A 24,752-nucleotide genomic window follows, 5' to 3' on the forward strand; every position below is an offset into this window, starting at 1 on the left:
GGAGGTAAAACATCAGTTCTTAGTTGTGCTGAGTAAAAACATTTCATAACTCTAATGACAAAGTAAAGTGCCAAGGTCTGAAATGCAAATTAATTTGAACAGCCGCAGCCCAGGGAGGTGAGACTGAGATAAATAATGGCAAAAATCAAATTAAGTTTTCTTTAAGGAAGTTGTGCAGGACCAAACATAGCTGTATTTCATGCTCTGCTGGAGCAGGGATTCTTGGTGTAAATCAAAGAAATGAATAAGAACAGTATTTTGCATTTAAACTAAAGTATTAACTGAAGGGGAAAATACCAAAGGCTATTTGTAATTTAATAGTGATAATATTAGAGCTAAAGGCCAATGTAGACAAACTGACTTTGTGTCTGAGAGACAAGTATCAAAATTAAATGGCAACCTGGATGTCCTTTTGCTGATGTTTTCCAAGTCCTTTAGTAACCTGCACAGGAAACAATTATAATTTCAATTATGACTCCACTCATTAGAAACATCTGTGTCATGCCTTATTCCTTTTGGTTTAAATGGGCTCAGGTATTAAAATATGTAGTTAAAGAATTGTGGAAAAAAAAGAATTGTATTCATATATGATAATTCTAATTTATTGTATCTAAAGTTATCAGATTTTTTTCCTATGTCAATAATTAGATGGTATAAATCTTAATAGAGTAGGGATCTGGTCTAAATCAGGTCTAGAATGTCAAGATAAAGGCTTTGAACTTTACAAGACAGGTAGTGGTGAAGCTCCAGAAGGTTTGTGAATAGCAGAGTGATAGCCACTAACAGACTTTTTCTTAGAGGATGACTTGGAAAGGAGAGAAGCAATTATCAATGAATCTATGAGCTGGAATCATTTGTCAAATCTACCACTTCCCAGTACTGGGGATACCCACACACATGCACATGCACACACACACACACACACACACACACACAACTGTACCAATAAATACAATATTAATGATAATTGTGAATATGCCTATGTAGTTCTGTTTTGCAAAGTATGAGAGACTCTCCATAAAGAAAGTAGAACTATAACATTTATTCAGACACCAGAGAACCATATCCCACAAGTCATTTATCAATCTATCAGAGCAATAAAACATTCAATACATAGTATCACAACATGGAGCCTCACCATCCCAAAACCTCTCTGACCTCCTGCTGGCATCTTCCCCAAAACAAACTCACAGTACAGCTAAGTCAGCCTGTTCAGCTCTATCACAATGGTGGCCATTAGCAGCCATAACTGTGCTTGCTCTCTTTCTCTCTCTTTCTCTCTCTCTCTCTCTCTCTCTCTCTCTCTCTCTCTCTCAGTATTTCCTGTGACATAACTTCCTTTTCCTGTCAGGAAGCTCCTCCCAAGTGACTTAAGCTTCCTGTGACATACACAGATCACATGGCCTATTAATGGGTGGGAAAGATCTTCCAATCTAAATTGCTACTACAACAACTAATCCATGGTGTATGACATTTCCCCAAGGAAAGTAAACACTGTATATAGAAAATAAATAGAATGAGGGACATTAGGAAAGTTATATTCAAGGAGATAACATCTGAACTGAGCCTGGAAGGGAGCTAGTAGTCATATTCAACGGCAAGAAGACCAAAAAGGAAGCATTTCAGGAATGGGGGAATAGTCCACACAAAAACATGAAACAGCAATGAAACATTATGGATAAGATCGATCTGACTGGACCCTAGAGGGTATAGATGGAAGTAATGATTAATCAGCCTGGAAAAAGAAGCTAGAACTAGTTTTTGTGAAAGACTTGAAATGCTATACGGAAGAGTCTGTATTTTCTACTTGAGGTAATAGGGAACCAATGGTGTTTCCTGAGTAGGGGAGTGACAATGGTCAGACCAGTGCTTTTAATAATATCAGTTTGAGTGGAGCATGGTTTGGAGAGGAAGGAGACTTGAGAGTGTGAGATCCATTAGGAGGTTATTGAAATAGTCTAGGTAAGAGTTAATGACAGGCCGAACTAGGGTGCTTGTGGCATGAGAGAAAGGGATAGATAGAATATATTGTGGAAGTAGAACCAACAAGACTTTGCAACTAATTTGATGGCAAGAGTCAGTGAAAATGAAGAGATGAGGGTAATTCCCAGGTTTTGAAGTTAGGTAAATGGAAGAATAATGGTATATTCAACAACAACAAAAGGAAAGTGAGAAAATGTGGATGTAGAAAAAAAGGTAATGAAAGAGAGAGAGAGAAAATTTGTTATATATATGCTATGCGCCACTGTTTCTTTTCTATCTTTGTATCCCAGTGTTCAGCACAGTGCCCTATACATAGTAGTCATTTAACGAATGCTTGTTTATTGATGAATGAATGCAATTAAAAGCTCTAGATACCACCTTCAGAAGGAAGCTATTATTTGATAGGTTTCTCTTACCTGCAATTTACTGCTTAGGCAGCGGCTGCATCCATGTATTCAGGACAACCCTTTTACTTACTTTTATTCTTAGATTTTTTTCTTAAAAATTTATTTAAAATTATTTTAAATGAATTAACTCAGGAATATGTAATTAACTAATGGAGTTTATTTAAAACCTGTCATTTATTTATCACTACGCTAGCACACATTCAATGGAAAGAGTGATTGATGCATTTGGAGTCAAGAAAATTGGGTGGGTTCAAAACCTCTATGTAATTCATTTTTATTATTTTTTTAAAAAAACTGGTATATTGAAATAGATGTTCTCTGAGGTCCCTTCCAGCTCTAAAGCAATGATTCTATTATCCTGTATATAAGTGAATTAGTGAATTAAATACAGATTTCTTAGTAACAACAGTAACTACTATTTATGTAGTTCTTTAAGATTTGCAATGTTCTTTACATGTTAACTCATCCAATCCTCACAACAACTCAGTGAGGTAGGCTCTATTATAATACACAGTTTATAGATGAGGAAACTAAGGCTGAGAGAGGTTGACTTGTCCAATATCACATAGTTGGGTAAATGTCTGAAGCAGAATTTGAACTCAAGTCCTCCTGCCTCCATGCCACCTAGCTACCTAGCACTTACAACTAGGACCCTATTAGTGTGAAAAATGAATCCCCTAAAGTGATCACATGTATTCAAATTAGCATTATCTTGAAAGTATAATTATTTAAAATATGGTCATTGGTTCCAACCCAATGGAAATATGAAGTATAAATTCCAAAAATACAACCACTTCAAAGGATTCATTACACTAATCAAAACCTAGCTGTACTATATGCCAGGCATTATGTTAAGTGCTAAGAATACAAACAGGAAAGTGAAACACCCCATGCCTTCAAGAAGTTTTCACTCTGACAGGAGGAGACAACATATGTGTGTATATGTATGTATGTATATGTATATATGTATATAGAAGGATGTTTTGGCCTGGGAATTCAAAGAGATGATAGTTTGAGTTGAACATTAAGAAAGTCACTTAACAGATTCTCTTTCTAGAAGCAGTAGTAGTATTGATTCAATTATAGTTCCCAAAGGAAGAGGTAGAAAGCAGGTCATGGGAGAAGAGAACATGAGTGGCAGTAGTCAGGAAAAATAGCTACTGTCAAAGTCCATGATTGAGTCTAAGGCCAGCTAGGAATAGTGAGGTCCCACCACTTAGAACATGATGCAGAATTTCCTAAGTTTCTCTAGGGCATGGTTTCTGGAGGTCTGGTTGGATGATGCAAGCCCAGGACAAATGAAAGAGTGACCCTGGTGAAAGATCACAGTCAGTTCTGGGGCCAGCCCTGTGCAGTGATTCTCCTGAATCAGAACAACCAAGGTCATGGGTGGGAGTTTCCAAATCTCCTCCATAGAATAGGCTCTAGAGATTGCTGGAGAATAAAATCACCCATTAGAAAGGAATTCAGGAATCATGTAGAACAACCCATATCTAAAAAGAATCCTGTCTACAAATTGCTGATGAGTGGTATTCTACCCTTCACTGGAAAACCTCTGGTGACAGGGAAACAACCACCACTTACTGCTATTTCAAATAGATTTTTATGGATGACTTTTTAATTATATCACCTATGTTCCCACCATGTCCCACTCTATTCCCCTCCGAAAGAACTCTGCTTTAAAAAAGAAAGAAAAGAAAGAAAATAGGCAGACTCAATCAGTATGTTAGAAAAAATCTGACATTATGTTCTGCCACTTCTGTCATTTGTGTGACCTTGGGTAAATCATTCATCCTCTCTCCTCCCTACTTGCGTCCTCTGTAAAATAACGGTATTGGACTAGATTGCCTTTAAGTTCCCTTCCAGCTCTAAAGCTATGATCCTGTGGCTCTATAAATATAAATGCTTTAGGATTTAAGAGAAGAAAAAATAGCATCATGGAACTGGACTTTGGAGTAGGATAGAATTTGGATAATCAAAGGAACAGCTTTAACCCTATCAATAGATGCTATAACAATTCTGTTACCACTACTTTTGAATTTTATCATACGTATTTTTTGAATTTTACTATATATATTTTATTATTGAATGATGTACTGTTGAATTTATTATTTATTTTCAAATTTTATTATATTTGAATTATTATACAGTTACATTGATTTTGATTGCTACTCCTGTAGAGTCACAAATGAGAATTCTCTGAAACATCTAGAATATGCAGCCTACAAGGAAAGTAAGGTACCAGTGAAGGAGTAGATAAGACTCAGAATTAATAAGCCATTCCTTTCCACCCATTTCATTGTTCCTTGATCACTCGGCTCTCTCCCTTCTACTCCTTTCACTATACCCCCATTTTCCCTAACTGCCATGGAAGATCATTGAGGCATCAGGGCCACTGTTTTGAGCTCTGTCTTCTCGTTAAATATTTAACGTGCCCTTTACCTGCACATTTCTGATCTTTCTCAGTGAAATGTTCAGCCTGGAAAGGAAAGGCACCAAATTTGAAATATATGAGATAACATCAATTCATCTTTAGTCTGGTATGATTGGTATAGAAAACGTCTGGTTAACCAGTGGGAGGATAACATAGTCAAAAAATACATTCTGGATCTTCAAATTTTTTTCATTCACTTCAGTGGACTTAGAGGAAACTCAGGGTTAGAAAAAATCCTTGAGGATCAATTATGAAGAAGAAACTTTACCTATTGTGCTGTAAGAGTAGAATTAATTAAGGAAAGAGTTTTGTTACAAAGGTTTGTTTTCCTTTGAATGAAATATAAAAGAAATTGGAGTGGAGGATACCAAATATATGCATGCCCCTCAGAAAAGAATAACATATTTTAAAAATAGATTTAATGGAAAAATTGAAATATATTTCCCTAAACAGATGGAAGAGATGTCATAAGTAAGATAAAATATGTACTGTGATGACTTGAAGAAACCTCTACCACATACATGCTGTGAACAGAAGGCCAAGATTGGAATTCCTTTTCAGGAACAAATGCATATGTGTGACAAGAACAGAAATGAACATTTTACATTCTGAAATGTTATTTATTTACTTACTATTCAAAAGTACTCTCACCATTTTTATTTCTTCAAATTATTCCTCAAACAAGTAACAACACAATGTTTATCAAGGCAAATATGGATACTTAGAAGCAATAGCATAACTTTGTGACTTGTGATTTGACTAAATATGGATTAAGACAAAACACTTGAAGAATGTATAATTACCGTGACTGGCAACATAGCAGTAGCTTGTTTCGATACCAGCTGCACAAATCTTGAATTTGAGATGATTATAATCTCACAGTATTTCTGATGCAACATTTCATCTCCTAAATATGCCAATATTGGAGTGATATAATCCTCTCCTACAGCTTGCTAAAAATTAAAATGGCTTTGACAAGGCTTTGTCCCTTTCCTAACCTACAGGAAAAACAATAAGGAAAATAATATAAAAGAGAATGATAGCCCAAAGAAATGTGATACAGAAATATTGACTGTGGCATTTCAACTCTTTGTTTAAGATCTGTAAAATGAAAAAAGGTGGGTGTTTTAAATAGATTTTTTTACTCAAACTAAATGAATGTCCACTTAGGAGACAATAAAATAAATGCAGTGCTTTGCATTAAAAGAAAAAAAAGCCCTGCAGTAATTGTGATTCTGGCCCAATTGGTATTAAGTAAACTGCATGGATCCACAAATAATTATCTTCAAACACAATTGGGTCTTTGAAAACAATATAGTACATAAATCATGCACAGACAGACACACAGATTAAACAAAAATATTTACTTCAGGCTTACCCCTAACCAAACAAATTGTTTCTAGTTGAATGCTTCTGCAAACATCATTTTTTAAAGAATTAATTTAAATGTAAATTTAAGGTTACTTTTTAAACAGGGTGTTTCATATCAGATTTGGATGGTCTCCTGACATGTTTTGGAATAATGCCACAATTCAGGAAGCTTAAATGCTTTAAGGAGAATGAAACAAAATTAGACTCCTGTCTTTTCCAACCTTCATGTTTAACAAATGAGGTTTCTGTCAATGAAAAGTGGATACTGTTATTCTATCTTGTGGGAAAGAAGCTCTTCTGATAATTAATATCGTTATAAATAACTCTATTATGATTCTTCTCTATGACAAGAAGGATTATTGGTCAATAAGTACAGCATGAACTTCCAAAGCCATGAGAAGCGTAAAATTGAATACAGGAAAGATCTGTGGTCTTTAAAAGATGCTTCTAAATGTATGTGGCAGGGGGCAGGGGAGGTGGAGAGGGGGAAGACATGAGGCCAAAGAAAGAAAGCAGGAACTTCAACTGTACCTACATTTATGTAACAAACCAAGTAGGAGCTACTTACAAAAATGAGCAAATCAAAAGATTTGGAACTCATTTAAAATGAATTCATGAATTTCTTCATCTGTTCTATGTTAGTCACAGGAAAATACTTTAAATATTTGGTACGGGATTTGACTTAAATGATGGAATGAAGGAACCAAAGTACCATCAAATTTCTTGATAGAGAAATACTGAGACTAAAACAAAATAACAAAAACAAGTTTGCATATTAAAGATCAATTTTTAGCTTTTCTCAGTACCCTTTTCAATAGGTAAGTGTTTTTTTTATCTGAAAGAAGGTATATTTAGGCCCAACCCAAATGAATACTTAAGCAAATTTCCAGAGACACCTTTATACCCAACAATAAATGTCTTCATTGGTGAGGCTCACATAATTTCACAACTGAAAGAGATCATCCCGACCAGCTCCTAAAGCCCATTTGGGGACACTACAGTGACCCAGAAAATAGTCATCTAGCATTCATTTGAACAACTTCAGTGAGGATGAACTAATCCATTTTGGGAAGATTTCCTTACTTCACAACTAAATTTGCCATTGCTTCTAGTTAAGTCTTCTGGGGCCAAATAGAACAAATTGAATCCCTTCCATGTACTAGCCTTCAAAAATTTTAATGACACCTGCTATGTTACTCTGTCTTCTTTTGTCCAATCTTAATATTTCTTCAAATGATCCTCATGAAATGGCCCTTTGGCATCCCAGCTGCCCTCCTCTTGATGTTCCTTACCTTATCAATATCTTTCCTAACATATGTTACTCAGAACTTAGCACAATATTATCCCATCTGAGATATCTCAATGGCAGAAGACAGTGATGCTATCACTTCCTTATTCCTGCAAGCTATTTTTCATAATGCAGCATGTAGTATACCAATACCCTCCTGCCCCCCCCCCGATCTTTCTTCAGACAAATTCTTGTTATACATTTGGAAATTATCTTAAAATGTTTGTTCAGAAGTCAAATAGCCAAATTTGAGTTGCTAAATTCTCATGAGCCACTTGGACCTAAATTCATGATAGCAACATAACCCATCTTATCAGTATATTGCTCATTAGAGACCGGTGCTTTAATAAAATCCTGATTTCATCGGTGTAGGTGCTTGCACCACCAATGCAGGTCACAACCTCTCTATGTCTTATCATCTAGTAATATTGTTGTCCATATTTTTAAAAAGCCTTCACAGAGAAGTTGTCCCACAAGGTAGAGGCATTCTTCTTGTTCTTTTAATATCTCAAAAGTGCCATTGTACCTGGTGTACCATCTATGAGGCAGCTAGATGGCACAATGTGTAGAGTGAGGCACTTAGATTTAGAAAGACCTGAATTCAAATTTGGCTTCATTCACTTACCAGCAGTATGATCCTGGGTAGATCATTTAACCTGTTTACCTCAGTTGCCTCATCTGTACAGTAGGGATGGTAATAGCACCTACATCCCTCTCAGGGTTTTTATGAGGATGTCAGAGTGGTAGTGATTCAGTGTTCCTTGGTCTATAGAGTTCTGCCTTAGTTCTATAGAGGGACAAATAAATTTAGGAGATTATCTCTTCTCTTCATTCCCTTGATACCTAGATGACTAAAGGGTGAGTTTAAGGTGTTTAGCGTTCAAATTGGAGTAGTCTTGGATGTTCTAGATGGGCCTCAAATCGCTCCTAGTTTGCAGGAATTTATGGTGTCCATTTGACCCACTCACTTCTTAATAACTACGGACATCTTAAAGTACCTACTTTGTGCAGAGTGCTGCTGGGTGTCAGTTCTTTTTAGATGAAGATTCCATTTATGATACTTTGAGCCAAAGAATAAAGATCTCTCTTTATATAACTTGAAACATAAAAGCAAGCATGGTGTGAGTAACCCTTGGTATAGCAGCGCTAAAAGGTGAAGATTTCACTATATACTTTTTCTTTAGAGAAACTGATAACCATATTAAAACCAGGTTTCTTTTTTGAAGCAAAGATAATTCTGCAAGATGCATAACAATATTATTGAAGAGAATAATTATGGCTAAATATTGAAAAAAGTAGTTTTCTGAACATATTCAACCCTTCACTCATCTTAGCCTGTGTCTTCAAAAAAATTCTAGGTAGAGATGGAAAAATTCAGGCAGCTTCCCATGTATTTTATCTGCATGGTGCCAAATGTCTAAAATTAAGAAACTATATGTGTGTGTATTTAAAATTGACCGAATTTATGAGTTTTCATCCAATTGCTTAATCTAAGTATATCACTAATTCCCCTGGAAAACTTTAGCAGCATTTTAGTTCTCATTGTCCAGATGCATCCACACAAGTGAACAAATGAATCACCTTGAATTTGATACAGGTTGTAAAACTTACAGAAACTAATTATTTTTTAAAGTAATTTCAGAATAAATTATTTCAAAGATAAGTTACATTAATTCTATTCATGTTTCCTAATCATGCTGAAGGTTAATTACTATTAAGTAGAGCTAGAGTTAAAGTCATTTCATATAGTCTTAAAAAGTGATTGAGATAATATTCAAGGACAGAAAAAGTTTTATTGTATATTAGTATTCTGTTTTCCCTTAGCATTCCAGACTCAAAAGAAATGAGTGTCTCGTCAGAAAAATCCTTGTCTCTTTGCCATCCTATACTTTACCACCTGACTTTCTCAAAATTTCAGCGAACTCAAAATAAATAATAATCTTTTTAACCTTGTACACTATTTTTATTCTTCTTGTTAGCATCACTAGGCTAGGAATGATTCTTTTGGTATTATATGCATTTGCCGTCTTACTTTATCTCTATATTTCAAAGGAGCAAAACAAAAAGAAAAGAACAGAAGAAAGGTACATCCAAGAATATCAAAAAGAATATTTTAGGTTTTTAAAAGTATATAATTGTGACTCATGGTATTTTCAGGAGATTTCCTTTTCTCTATTGGTTTTATATGTAGAAGCTACATAGGCATTATTAAAAGAAGTACACATAATTTCTTATATCCTTTCTGAATATGAACCCTTCTTTCTAGAAATCCTCTTTACCTTGAAGTTGTATTAATTCCTGCTTCTTTGCCTTTTTTTGTATTGCTTCAAATACCTTGAATGCCCTTCTCTGTTTCATCACATCCTAAATATCTTTCAAGGTCCAGCTCAAATTCTTTCATGAAGCCTGACAATTCCATGCTTCAGTGATTCCAACATTCTCTGGAGTAACCTTGCATTTACAATCCATAGCACATCATTTTGAACTTGATCATATGCTATCATTTATAAGTCAAATTATTTCTTCCAGTTGTCTTGCCACCCCTATTGGTTTGTAAGCTTTCTGAGGGTCATTGTACTCCACAGCCCCTCGCCTAAGTGTTTTGGCATATTGTAATCACTCAGTCGATATTCAGTTGAAACATATGTTATATCAATTATTCAATCAAACAAGTATTCATTAAGTGCTTGCTATGTATGTGGTGCTGTGCTAAGTAGTAGAGACACAAAGAAAGGCAGAACCAGTGTGCCATCAGGGAACTTACATTATTTTATGGCAGACAACTGTGTAAATAAATTGATACATACAATATACATACAGAGTTGATGAGAGGTAACCTTACAAGTATCTTCTGTCAATCAACAAGCATTTATTAAGGATCTACTATTATTAAAAACCTACCACATAGGTACGTAATATCGATAGAATATAAATGGGTCGATCTCCAGAGAAGGAAAATAACAAACCTAAGGAGACAGAATTAGTGATAAAGCCAAATAAAGAATTCAATTAAAAATATACCACTCTTGATACAATTTTGCACCATTGTCTGTAGTGCCGTTTGCATTTTTTTCCACTTAATGACACTTCTCAGAGCCAGGAAAACAAAGTTTTATCCCAAGAAACCGCTTGCTCACTGCTCTTATTTAATGTTCATTGTACCTTGTCTGGTATGTCAGGTTTTGCTCTAGCCAACTGCTCAAGCTTCCCTCTTCTCACTGACAGGTATCTAGGGAAGCACCTGGGCCCCTGAAAACACATATTTTTGTGAGGTCCCTTAGCTCATGAATCATTTCTCTAATCTTGTAATGCTCAAGCTAACGTAATAAAATTCAACAACAAACATGTATTAAATGCTTATTATGCTTAAGGCACTGTGCTAGACACTGGAGATAACACAAGCAAGAACCAAAATAGCCCCTGTCCTCAAGGAGCTAATATTGTACTGGGATCTGGGGTCTGTAGATAGATTTCCAAGGGTCTGTGAACCTTGATGGGAAAAAAATATACATCTTTATTTTCACTTACATTTGTCTAGTGACTCCATGCTTTTTCACTGGATGTTGCCGATGTCTGGAATGCTCTATCTCTCTTCATCTCCACCACCTCCTGATTCCTTCTAGGAACTCTCACCTTCTACAAGTCTTTCCCAATCCATCTTAGTGCTTTCCTTTCATTTATTATTTCCAAATATATACATATATACACATATATATGTATTTATATATAGATACACACATATGTATTATACATATATACACATATGTGTATATACACATATGTATATATAGATATGTAACTATGCTATATATTTTATGTAAATAAGATATATATAGACAGATGTATCTATATATGTATATATGTGTATAATACATCTTATTTGTACATATATCTTTATATATCTATTTATATATCTTGTTTGTATATGGTTACTCACATATTATCTCCCCCAAGAGATTGTGAGCCATCTGAGGGCAGACACCATGTTTTTGCTTTTCTTTGTATCTCCAGTTCTTGGCAAAGTACCTGGCACATAGTAAGCACTTAATGCATGTTCATTGTCTGATGGAGTGACCTCTAACTGAAATTTAGCATTTTATTTCATTATGATTTTTTAAAAGTACTAGAGCAGATGAAATTTTGTGTAAGAAGTTTTTAACTCCTGCATCATCAGGCAAAAGTTTCATTTACTAATAACAACCTTTAGAATCTTTGACTTCCTTACATGTCAGATTCTCATCTAGTCAAAAAATTGTATATGTAATTTTGTTTCCTTATGCATTAAAAACTTAGGTCTTTGAGTTTCATTTTCCTTAGAGTTATATTCTCATTTTGCTTTTTAAAATTTTTTTCACTTTTTTTTTAAGCAATCAGGGTTCAGTGACTTTCTCAGGGTTTCAAATGCTAGAAAGCATTTGAACTCAGGTCCTCTGACTCCAGGGCTGGTAATCTATCCACTGTGCCATGTAGCTGCCCGTATTTTGCCTTTTTTAAGCATAAATTAAGAGATGTTAATTTTCTTAGTAAGAACCATGTTGTAGGAAGTTTCTCAACTACTTCTGAGTTGTGCCCACATTTTTAAAGGATTTAACTTGCAGATCTTCATTCAAATTTGCCCAGTTCCTACTCTCTTCAAAAGACATTTGTGAAACTGTCTCTGTTTAACACTTTGCGATAAATTGAATTATGAGAATTCTTTATGCTATGTAAAAGCATCTGAGGTACTATTAATGAATAAGAAATATGCTTATGCTCATAAAATTCCTTTTTCCCTTTCATTTCCCGCCCCTGAAAAAATCCTTCAAAGAGAAGTAGTGGTGAATTCTAAGAAATGTATCTGGAAATTACTTTTGTTTCCTTCTTAAACAATGCAAAATAGAAAAAAATCTCTTTTCTAGTATGCTGCAGGGAAATAAAAGTTTTTCTTGGCAAAGGGATCTGCCTCTCAAGCACTGCCATGACAATCAGGCTCTTAACAACAAGGATTACCGACCAGTCAAAGTTGAGATGGTTCTTAGTTCTGTGGAGTCTGTGGTTTTTGTACTCTCCATCAGTTTCTTGTTATCTGGGATGCTTTGATGATGATCTTGCCTTATCTCAGATCTGTAGGCAATAGGTGGGGCAACTTTAAGGCCTCTGAGTTTTCCCTTCTGATCTTTGAAGATGGTGACTTTAAGGCATCTCTTTGTCATGGATATTATATTCTGTACCATGTACCCTGTTCTGTGGCCTTTTATACTCGTGCATTTTTATTAGAATGGAAATCTGGAGCTATCCCCTGAGCTATGGACTTCTGAATCAGTATCCAGGATATTAATATTATTTTAGTGTGGGAGCTCCTAGCTGCACAGATGTTGATGTTAGTAATCCTAGGACTCCTTATCAAAATCCATTAGACACATTAACACATTCAAAAGTATGTTGTTTTGTGAAGACCAGCTCCAGGAATGTTCCATGTGTGGTACTGTTAGGGGCCCTATGGAAGTCTTCATCTTAGCATTTAAAATGGCAGGGAACTTGGAGATGGTCTAATCTAATTTCCTCTTTTTATAGATGAAAAATAAAGTGGAGTGACATGACCAAACTATAGTTCCAGAAAATCTAATTCAACAAACATTCCACAAATACTTATTAAGTACTAGGTGTATGCCCAGGCACTGTGACAGGTGGTAGGTATAAAATGAAACAGCCTTACCCTCAAGAAGCTACATTCTATTGGTTAAATAATTATATTTCAAGTCTCACAAAACAGTAAGTCCTTTCTTTATTGAGTAGGAACTTCCTTATTTCATCACTGCCACCTACATCTAGCCTATTGAATTGCACACAGTTGGCACTTTAAAATACTTTTTGAATTAATTGTTCAATATCACACCAGTTACATATTAATTGTTCTCATAACTGCCAACCCATTGCTATTCTCATCACCATCCCAAATTCTCATCCAAGGGTTTCAGGACCACCATTGCAAAGTAGCTGCCAGGTGTATTGGTAAGCATCTATTGAGGCTACTGCCTCTAAGGATTAAGATGTTTTCTGACAGACTGGCTCATGATTCAGCATAGGTGACTATTAACATTGGGAGTTTGTTATAATTTTTTTTAATTGGGACTCTACTGAACAGTGAATATCAGGAGTATAAGAACCAAATTTCTTGAAAGATGAATTATTTCTGCTTTATCTGAATATTTCATCCTGTAGGAATAAGATCATAGTCATAGATTTAAAGCTGAAAGGGACCATCAAGTCTAACCCTCTCATTTTACAGTTGAGTAAATTGAGGCACGAAGTAGTTAAGTGACTAGTGAGTATATGAGGTAGGATTTGAAACTGAGCCTTTGTAACAATGATGCTACTAGCAGCTGCTGTGGAGGTATAAGACCAACAACATCAGCACACAAGAGGGTTGCTAGCACGGGTTCTTTGATCTGCTTTTCTAAGAAAGCAACTTTAAGGGGTTTACAATCTCACTTTAATTAAACATACGTAAGTCATTCACTTAGTTCAGGGGAAAAGTCAGCACCCTGAACTTCAGAGAAAACACAAATAGAAATTACAAGCAGAATTTATATAAACAGAGCAAATAACAAAAATCAGCAGACAGACTTCTCTCTGACCATAGCAATACATACATAGTTACCAGAGAGAGAAGCACCAACATCTGGGTTTTCAAAGCTGTGGGGAGGCTCCTTAATGGCTACCCAGAGTCTCATCTGGAACAGTCTTCCAATGAGTGAGCCCCCAAAGCAAAATGCTAACCTCAGAGTATATATATATATATATATATATATATATATATATATATATATATATATATATACACCCTTCTTCAGGATCAGTCCACAGAAGGCGTCACAACCATGTGATTTGAACTCATGTGACTTAGGCTTTCTTGTGACTTAAGCAGGTCATCAAAGACTCTTGATTAATCAAAGACTCTCGATTCAGACAAAGGCAAGTCTCAATCAAAGGCACTTGATTACCTTAGTGCTGAGAAAAACTAGAACTCCAATGGAAAAAAGAGCAAAACAAAAAGTCCTACTTTGTTTGCCATTACAGCCTTCCTAATTCCAAGCCTATAAAACCAGGATGACATGATAAAGAATCTATTGTTGTGAATAGAAATTGTTGGGCTTTAGAAATTGAAACATGAGTTCTGTGTTTAAAATATGACTTACTATTTGACCTTAGCCATTGAACCTCACTAGACCTTAGTTAAAAGGATTTTGTTTAATTACCTATAAGTTATCCTTTTAAAAATTCTTCCAGGAAAGTTAACAATGATGGCTTACTATAATACAATCATGGAAATTTGACCTGACTTTTTCTGGATGTAACTTAATAATACCTTTAATCAATTGTGTTACCTTCCTCTGAATACCACCAAAATTTTCTCCATTTCTTGTTCGTCATGAATCTTTGAATTGATCTGCAACATTTTTTCAAAGCCAAGCCAAAAATGAGTGAGACAAAATAATTACTTCATGGATATAAAATCTGCAAAGTAGATATGCCTTAGTGAGGCCACTAAGTATCATAGAATAATCTTCTGCTCTACCCATTCATTTTCCTATTTGAGCATTCCCATTCTTTACTCAGCTATAATCATAACAAAGGTTTAAAAAGAAAAAAAGGGGGAAAAACTGATTCAACAAAACCAATACATCTACCACAGCTGAGAATATATGTAATATCCCGTATCCATTGGTTTTCACCTCTTCAATGAAGGGAAGAAGATGAATTTTCTCTACTCTTCCCCAGGGTCCAGCTTAGTCATCAGTGTTCAGTGCCTTTTTTTATTGTTCCTTCCCTTCACATCATTGTAGTCAGTCATTTTTATTGTTTTTCTAATTCTCTTAGTTTACTCTACATCAATTCCTGTGTCTCTCCTCTTTCTCTGAATTCTTTGTACATGTTGTTTTTTTACTCTGAAGCAGTGTTCCATTATATTCTTTTGTGTTTAGGCATTTCCCCCAATAAATGGGTGTTTACTTTGCAATTCATTATTACCACAAAAAGTGTTGCTATGAATATTTTGGTATATATGAGACAAAATATTTGTTTTTGCAGCAAAAAGCATTATTATAGTAAGAGAAATATAGCTCACAAAACATTTTTATAGAAATGTCTCTCACTTTGTTTTACGTGTGAATATATGTAATAGGAATATATAATATGTATATAGACACATATATACTCACACATAAACACCTTTTTATGATTTTTTAAATATAACTTTAAAATTAGAAACACATATACTTTGTATGTCTAATTCCTTGGGAGGAAAAAGTCAGGCTCCCTTGCAAATTACTTTATTCATTTACATTGCAGAAGATAGCCGTACAATTATTCTCCAGTTACTTTCTAACTAATTACCATATGAATACACTATAATTATATAGTCATTTTTGTCCTTTAGATTACATGATTGTGTTTGGTACTGCTATGTAGTTCTTAGTATAATTACTATGCAGAGGTTATAACAGTTTTTATATGGTGCATATAAAGTATTATTATATAATTTCATGGTAATTTCTACTTTCTTAGCACAGATTAATTACATTTCATTATTGCCCATTCTTATCTTATTCAGAATATTTCAATCTTTCTGTCATTCAGTGTCAGTTAGATACTTAGAACCAATAAGAGGGAAATGTAAAAGAAAAAATGCCTTACTTTATTAGGCTCAGTGTCTTTAGGTCTTTTCCAATTCTTGCTGAATACAGTATATAAAAGGAAAAGGAGGTAGGACAGACATGTAGGTCTTGGGAGAAGGGATCATGTATAGATAGCCTGAGGGTTGCACCAGTACCTACAGAATATATGAAGACCCCAAGAAAGGCCTCCAGCACTTTGGTAGCTCCTCTGGAGAAGAGCTTAGGGGGAACATGAATAAGAAACAGGAAGGATGAGAAGGCATGGATGGGTTGTGATCTGCACGAATCAATGTAATATCCACCAAAAGATCAAGCATACTTTGAACCATTGAAGTCTTGCCAGGTCTTGCCCTGTTTTTCTCCCCCAACAGTCTATCTTAGATCTGATGTTTCATGCCTTTAGTCTTATCTCCTCAACTACTAGTTTGTTAATGGAGGGAAATACTTTTATTCCAAGTTTGTCTCTTATGACATCTAGCAAAATGCTAAAGAAATAGTAGGTCTCCATAAATATTTGTTGATTCATCTGTCCTTTACTTCCCATGTTCCTAATCAGATTCCTTATTTGGACCTGAATCATATTCCAGAATTCCCAGAAATTTCTCTTCCTCATTTCCATCTTCCCTAAAGTTAATCCATCTTGCTTCTGTTGATATTTTATCTCCCAGAACAGTTTTGTTATTCCTTTCCTGACATCATGTCAGTGGATTCCTAGTAAGTCCTTCACTAAGCCTAAAATTTTCACTTGTGATTTTCTACCAGTATTTCTTGACTACTGTGAATCCTTTGCCTTCTTAGTCTTCTCTGCTAGCCTAATTCGATCTGCCCATTCTTCTTTTTTGCCCTATTGCCTTATATCACACTTTCTTCTGTACCTAAAACTAGCTTCCTCTCTGCATATATCAAATTAGTCTTATCATTCCATGTTGGCCTATCTTATGAGAATCTCACTCTTCTGTGAAGCCTTTCATGCTTAAAGGAAAATTATATGTGATTATTGCTACAGAGGAACATACACGTATGCATGGATAAAAAAATGAAATATAATGATCAGTAAAATACAAATAAAGAATGAATAGTCATTTGCTAAACAAGATATTTATGTATTTTATGTATGAATAATCTTACTATACATATTTGAGCTTCAAAGAAACCAAAAAGATAATTTAGGCTAACTACCTTATTTTTTTGGGTAGGAAATCTCAGGACCAGAGACATGATTAGTTGCTCAAAAGTTCTAAAAGGCAGGGACTAAATCAGAAGAACCAGAGCCCCACTCCCCAGTTAACAATTATCGTTTAATGAAATAGTAAGGTGGAATACAACTTTAGATTGCTAGCTCAACATATGTGTGTGTATACACAAAGAATTTTTTTTGCAAAGAATTTTGCAAACAATATTTCACTTAATTTTTTATACCACAAAAAGCCTAAGTAGGTATTGTTTAAGATTGACCCAAATGTTCCCTTCCCCAGTGAGATATTCTGTATCTAGTTTTTATTATCTTTTCAAAAAACGTACATGATAAATTCAGTAGAGAACCCTCTTCCTGGCTTCTTGTTCTTTGGTCTAATAAACTAGTCTTGTAGCAAGACAAAATTATCTCTTTTTTCTTACATTTCCATGGACCTCTGATGAATCTTTGGCTCTTGGTTTATTTTTTGGCATTTTTGATTGCTGAGTCAAAAGTGACTTGTGTCAGAGATTCTCATATGCTATGAGAGTCCTGTATACATTTTAGGGAATTTCTCAGCTGTCTTATTTGTTGCCTACACTCAGAAAGTCTAGAAACTTCATTCTATTATGACACTGTCATCAACTCTCCTTGTAAAAATATAATTTAAAAAAAACTCAAGAAAGTGTTTCTTTAAAAGTTGAAGAAAGCAAACACATTATAAGATGTTGGAAAATATTACTGCTCACCAATGTACCATACTTCTTTCCCAAAATTATTCTTTAGTCTCAGTGCCTTAAAATAACATTTAGCTCCCCAACTTCAAGCTTCTAAATGAGCTATCTCATTAGTCTCTGGAAGCTTGTAAGACTGAGATTACTTCTTAGAAACTTGTGGGAGGGGCTACCTATGAACTGTCAGTCAATCAATCATTAAATATTTATTAAGTGCCACTCTGTGTGAAGTACTGTGCTAAGTACTAGGGACACAAATGAAAGACAGGTTCTGCCCTCGTGGAGCTTGCACTCTAGTGGAAAAGCTTACAAACCATGTAGGGAGAGGTCCCAGCAGGCATAGCTTGTTCTAGTTCTTCAGCAAAACATTCTTCTTATAGTTCTCCACAAAATCTAAGAAGCGGTTCCAAAAGTACTTCCTATCATCACTGCACTGTATCTCTCCACAAGGAGCATAGGTTTCTAAACTCCGTATTACCAAGCACTTTCCCAGAGAAAATATTTCTCTCATGGGTCCCATCATAGAAAAAACAGATTGAATACTAAAGTTTCCCTCTTTTGGAAAGAGTTATGGTTCTCCCTACATGCAGCTCAAATTTAGTATCACATAAAAACCCTTTTTTTCCCCCAAAGTTGCTCCTTTCTGCTGTGGTCTCTTAACCTCTAACCTCACAGATCACTCAAAAAGCAGGAAGCACTTGCCTCACCCTCTGAGCAGGTCTCTGTTCCAGTTTCCCTCTTTTCCCTCAGAAGGTGGCATCTCTTTTACTTGAACAGACCGCGTCTCCCCCAGGGGTTTGACCAAACAGCCCAATCTCTTCCCAGTTTCAGCTCTGGTTCCCACAAACCACTGTTAGTGTATGAAAATAGGAGTACAAGGGGAGGACAAATGTTTTCCTAAATTTCTAAAAGAGGAATGAAGAAAATCTGTGAGCCTGATTTTGATTCCTTTTAAAATTCATAATGTATTAAGGGAGGATTAGCGACATCTAAAAACGGAAAGGTTTATCACAATGAAAAAGCATGGTTTCATCAAGAACAAGTCATGCCATACTAACATCATTTCCTTTTCGTGATGGAGTTACTGGACTGGGTAGATCAAGGGAATATTATTGAGATAAATTGCGTAAGTTTAGCAAAGTATTTAACAAAAGGTCTCACAAAAACCTTTTGGGCAAAATAGAGGTAGGCTAATTGCTCATATGCTTAGACGAATTCAGAGCTAGTTAGATGGAAGAACCAAAAGTGTCATCAGTAATAGTTTGATATCCACTTGGAATGATGTTTCTATTAGAGTGTCCCAGACATCTATCCTTGTCTTTGTGATACTTAAAATTTTTACCAATGACTTGGATAAAGGCCTAGATGGTATTGCAGACAGTAGGATGATCAAATTTTCACCTGACAGAAACAAGAAGGGATAGCTACTATGTTTTATGATAGGACAAGGATCCAAAAATATCTTAGGTTTGAATGTTGGATCAAATATAATATGATAATTATAAAAAATATAAAAAGTTTTATACTTAGATGGAAAAAAACTTCATAACTTAAGATGGGCCAGAAATGAGAGATAGAAATTTGCCTGAAAAAGGTAAAGAGATTTTAAAAGTAGGTCACAGGCTTAATATGTATCAATAGTATAATATGGCAAACAAGCAAAAACAAAAAAAAAATCTAATGTTCTCTTAAGTTGCATTAAGAGAAGCAGAGTGTCCAGGACTAACAAACTGAGAGTCTCACTATTCAGTTCCCTAGTAAAACCACAAATGGAGCATAGTATTTTGTTCCAGGCACCATATATTAGGAATCACATTGATAAGCTAGAGAGTTTCCCTCTGGATACCAGAATGACCAGGGTGGTGAAAGGATTAATGATTATGCCATGCAGGGGGATAGGCTGAAAGAATTGGATATATGGTCTAGAGAGGGAAAACTTGTGAGGAATTGGTGGGGGGCAGGGGGGGAAGGGAGTATAATATAGCTGTTTTCAAGTGTTTGGAGAGTTATCATGCAGAAGAAAAAAAAAGGATTAGACTTTTTATTGGTGGCTCCAGAGTCTGGGACTCATAGAAAAAGAATAAAGTTATATCAAGGCAGATTTGATTCAATATAGGTAAAAATTACATAACAGTTGAAGGTATACAAAAGATGAATAGTCTACCATGTGAAGGAGTGTAGTCCTTCTCACTGGAAGCAAAGGATGGATTATCACTTATTGGAAATGCTGTAGAGGGGATTCTTTTCTAGTTGCATGTTGCACTAGAAATACTCAGAGGTCTTTTCTGACCCTCAGTTTCTAATCCCTTATAATAACCAAGGGTAGGAGGATGAGAGGAGAGAACTCTGATATCACTTCTCAGTGTGAAAGTAGAGAGAAAGGAAGAAGGAAAATCCCTGATTTATTTTCTCCTTAGTAAAAAATTTACAATTTTTTTAAATGTCTGTGTAAGTTTCATATAGATTGCATATTCACCTCCAACACCTGTTACATAATATCTGGTGTTTATTGATAGTAAATCTATATTGAGTTTATCTTACATGCACGTTATTGGTTGTATGACATTTCTACCAGAATGCAGTATAGTGACCTTTTGCCAATCAATGCCTGCTTGCTACATAGGTGATATGTGTGTTCATTCAAAAAAAAAATCAAATGTCAGCTATCATTACTCCTACCATTTCTATATGACATCTGAACGATAAACAATTACAGGTACGTATGACAACCAGTACATTTCATTGTCATTTCACTAGTTCGACATGGTACAGGAGAATGAGTAGTGGCTCTGGAGTCAGAGGACCTACGGCTTCATCTACTAAATGAGAGAACTGGACAAGTCCATTTCAATTATAAATCTATGGCAGCTTTGGCAATTCAATTAACTTTCCTGCTCCTTTGTTTCCTCAATTATAACATAAGGATTTGGATTAGATAATGAATAACAGCAAGGTAAGATAATCAGGAAGTTAGGGCAAGGAGTACTTTCTAAGTCCAAGTATGACTTCAGACACTAGCTGTGTGACCCTGGGCAAGTCACTTAACCTTTGTCTACCTCAGATTCCTTAACAATGAAATAAAGATAACAATAGCATTTCCTGCCTCTGGTTGTTGTGAGGATTAAATGAGATAATAACTGTAAAGTGCTTAGTGCTGTGTATGGCACATAATAGGCACTATATAAATGCTGATTCCCCTCACCTGAGGGAAAGGCCAGAAAATGGCTGGACAAAAGGTGAGTATACCCCAGGGAGTGCAGAAATGAGTGGCTGTGATTTCCCTTCCAACTCTTGAACTATGATCATATGAAAAAATATTTATTTTCATTTAATATTGCAGTGATTTGTTATTGAGTCACTGTCCATAATATAAAGAGCTTACTAACAGACATCCAGTTAGGCAGAGACAGACCAGCTGACTTGTTCGTCCATTTCCATTCCAAGCTGGTCTCCTTACTCATAGCCAGGGCCACCGTACTAGGCCATCTAACAGCACAAAGAACTAATTGATGATCATAATGATGGCTTTGAATTATCAAAGAAAGGTTGACTTAGATTGTAGAAGACATTTTGGAACTACCACACCTTAAAGGGAATTTTGGTGATTAAAGGGTAAGTTTTAATTATCTATAGAAAGTTCTCTTGTGCAGAACAAAACAACTCATTCCCTGATGATGCACAATTAATGAGGTGTGACTGTAGTAAGCTTCTCTGTCCGTTTTAAAGATGCGTGTCAAAAATTGTCTAGCTCTTTTGCATACAAATGCGTATACTATGAAGCCACAAAATAAGTCACTATAATGTTAGTTTCAAGATTTGTTAACTTAGTAAACAAAAGTCTCCCAGCTAAGCTGAAAAGGACTAATAAGAACACTCTCTTTTATTAGATAGCTAGCTCAAGAGCTACTTAGAATCTGGATAAGGGTAAGTGGTAATTACCTGAGAGTACATAGAGACAAGATAGAGAAAAACAGAATGTATTTTCCCACGTTTACATGTCTATTTGTAATTCCAAATGGATAGGGAACAGTTAGCTGAGAGGCGTAAGAGGGAGAAAATATGATGACATCCCTATTACTTATTAAGCATAGCAGTCACGATTTTGAGATAATTGCCAAGAGCTTGCAGTTTGGTTGAATTTCCTAATTTAGCCAAATACAATATTAATGTGCTCTGTAAACTCTCTCATAAATAGACCCACAGAATGAATACATCAGAGTTAACCCTAAAATAATGCAATAAATTTGGAGGAATTATTTTACTTTGCAACTTACAACTCTCCAATGCTTATGTGGTAACTTGCATCTGCTGAAAAGAAAGGTCTTGCTCCAAGTAAGCTCTCTTTTCTTTATTAAAACACCAATGCTCACAAGTCTTAGTCGATTGGAATTAAAATCAATAGGAGAGCCTCAGAGGGAAAAAAAAAAATGAAGCAATTAAATGTGCATACAAAGGCTATTTCCCAGGAACCCTCACAGGGGTATATAAAACAATTCAGTCAAATATATAACTATTGGAAGCTTTCAGAACTGCTCTTTGTCTTGAGCCTAACAGGCAAACAGCAACAAAGACATAGTCCATAGAAATACCTTGGGAAGAATCTTTGCCAAGGCTCAAGTCTTTGGCGACTTACTCTAGGCAGCTGTACCTTAGTGGCAATAAGCAACACAGAGCTTCAGGACTGTGAAAGATGAAATAGCTTTCCATGGAAGCTCTGCTCAAGGAGTTCCAAGCCTGAAATGATTTCTACTTCGTTAAAGGCAAAAATAGCACAACTTAACAATGTGCAGTTTAAAGTAGTTTTATTAGAGTATAAATACCAATTTCTGCATATTTCACATTTTTCCTATAACTTTTTTTATATTTCGCATTCAGTGGATTTGCCATGATTCTAAGCAGACATATTTAATGGAAAGTTATATTATCAAAGGGCAAATTAAAAAACTGATAAATGGAGAATTAATTATTTTTAAAAAGTATTCATATTCTTTGATCCGCTGGTAGGCATATATCCCAAAGAGGTCAAAACTAGAAAGGAAGATCCCATATATACACCCTTATAGCTACACTTTTTATAATCACAAAGAGCCAGAAACAGAGCTCGTGCCCGTTAGTTAAAGAATGGCTCAACCAATTGTTGTACACAAATATAATGAAATATTAATATACCATGAGAAATTTTGGATAAGAAGAATACAGAGAATCATGAGAAGACATATAGTAACTGATACAAAGTAGAGTAAGTAGAATCAAGGAATCAATATACACAGTGACCAGAACAATATAAATAGAAAGAACAACAAAAATAAGCCAAACAGAATTAAATGCTGAGTAATTATATTGAATGTGCTTTACCCTGAAGAAGAGATGTGAGAATGCATCTCCCTCCTTTGCAGAAGTGGGAGATTACGGGTATGAAACATTACTCATACTTTTAGACTAGATGGAGTGTTGTTTAGTTTTGCTAAACTGCTTTTTTTCCTCTCCTTTTTATTCTTTGTTAGAAAGGATGGCTCTCTGTGTAAGAAAGGGGGAAAGGATATATTTGGAGATTTAAAATAATATGTAAAAACATGTAAATAAAAATTTTAAATTAAAAAATTGAGAGTTCCATCTGGAAATCGAAGATAAACTACACACAGGTTCATTTTAAGAAGTGACAACTTACTTGTAATTTTAGAAAAATGGAGCGTGGTTTGAAAGAGAATACCTTTTTATATCTTTGCTACAAAGAATGCTTAAAAGGATAAAAGTGTTACCTTAAAAGTCATTCTTTTAATAATAATATGTTAGTCTAGATCAGGGGTGGGGAACCCGTGGCCTCGAGGCCACATGTGGCCCTCTAGGTCCTCAAGTATGGGCCTTGGAATTTTGGATTCAAAGGGCCACATTTGAGGACCTAGAGGGCCATATGCAGCCTTGAGCCTGCAGGCTCCCCTCCCCTGGTCTAGGTAATCCAGAAAATGATCTGTTATTGGCATGTAACACATCAGCTGGATTATGCAATCAAACAACTGATTTGACTGATTTTTTAAAAATTATATAATTAGGGGTTATCTGAAATAATTGCCAAGTTCATCAAAATAGTAAGAATATATAAATTAGTCCTTTGATTTCAATACTGCCCAAATTAAGCCATTTTGGAGATGGTTTAATGGGTAGAATTCTAGACTTAAAGAAAGACAACCCTGGGTTCCAATTCTACCTCTGAGAAATATTAACTGTAAACCATAAGCTAGCCAGAGGCTTATCATCTGGGTTCTCCATTTCTTCATCTGTATTACCTCCTTTATAGGGTTGCTGTGAGGCTCAAATGAGATAATGTATGTAAAATGTTTTGCAAACTTCAAAAAGCTACATAAATGTCAGCTATTATCATTAAATGTTTTTATACTGATGCACTATTAGACTAAATGGTTCCTGAGACAATCTGTCACCTTCCTTACAGGCCCTCAGTTCTTGGGCTCTTTAGCACATCTCTGTAGCTATTCATTAGTCCAAGGAAAGTTTGTTTTGTGAATACTAAAACTGAAATAAGTATTAGATTCTTCAAGATTCTATAATCACTAAGGTGGAAATCATAGGATCCTATCTAGGCCTTTTCTTCTCTTAGAATTAGAACTGTCACAACTTCTTAGCAGCTAAGCTACTTTTTTAGGCTAAAATCAATGATAGTGAGCTCGTTCATGGAATGTCAGAGAGAA

At 35.2% G+C, this 24,752-nt stretch overlaps 1 protein-coding gene across 1 annotated transcript in view; it reads left to right on the forward strand.

Moving 5' to 3' along the window:
• LRP1B (LDL receptor related protein 1B) overlaps window positions 1–24,752 on the forward strand; it is a 2,306,513-nt gene that overhangs the window by 2,227,481 nt on the left and 54,280 nt on the right. The window lies entirely within an intron of this gene.

The sequence above is a fragment of the Trichosurus vulpecula genome, chromosome 2 (assembly GCF_011100635.1).
Source record: "Trichosurus vulpecula isolate mTriVul1 chromosome 2, mTriVul1.pri, whole genome shotgun sequence".
NCBI classification, from domain to species: Eukaryota; Metazoa; Chordata; class Mammalia; order Diprotodontia; family Phalangeridae; genus Trichosurus; species Trichosurus vulpecula.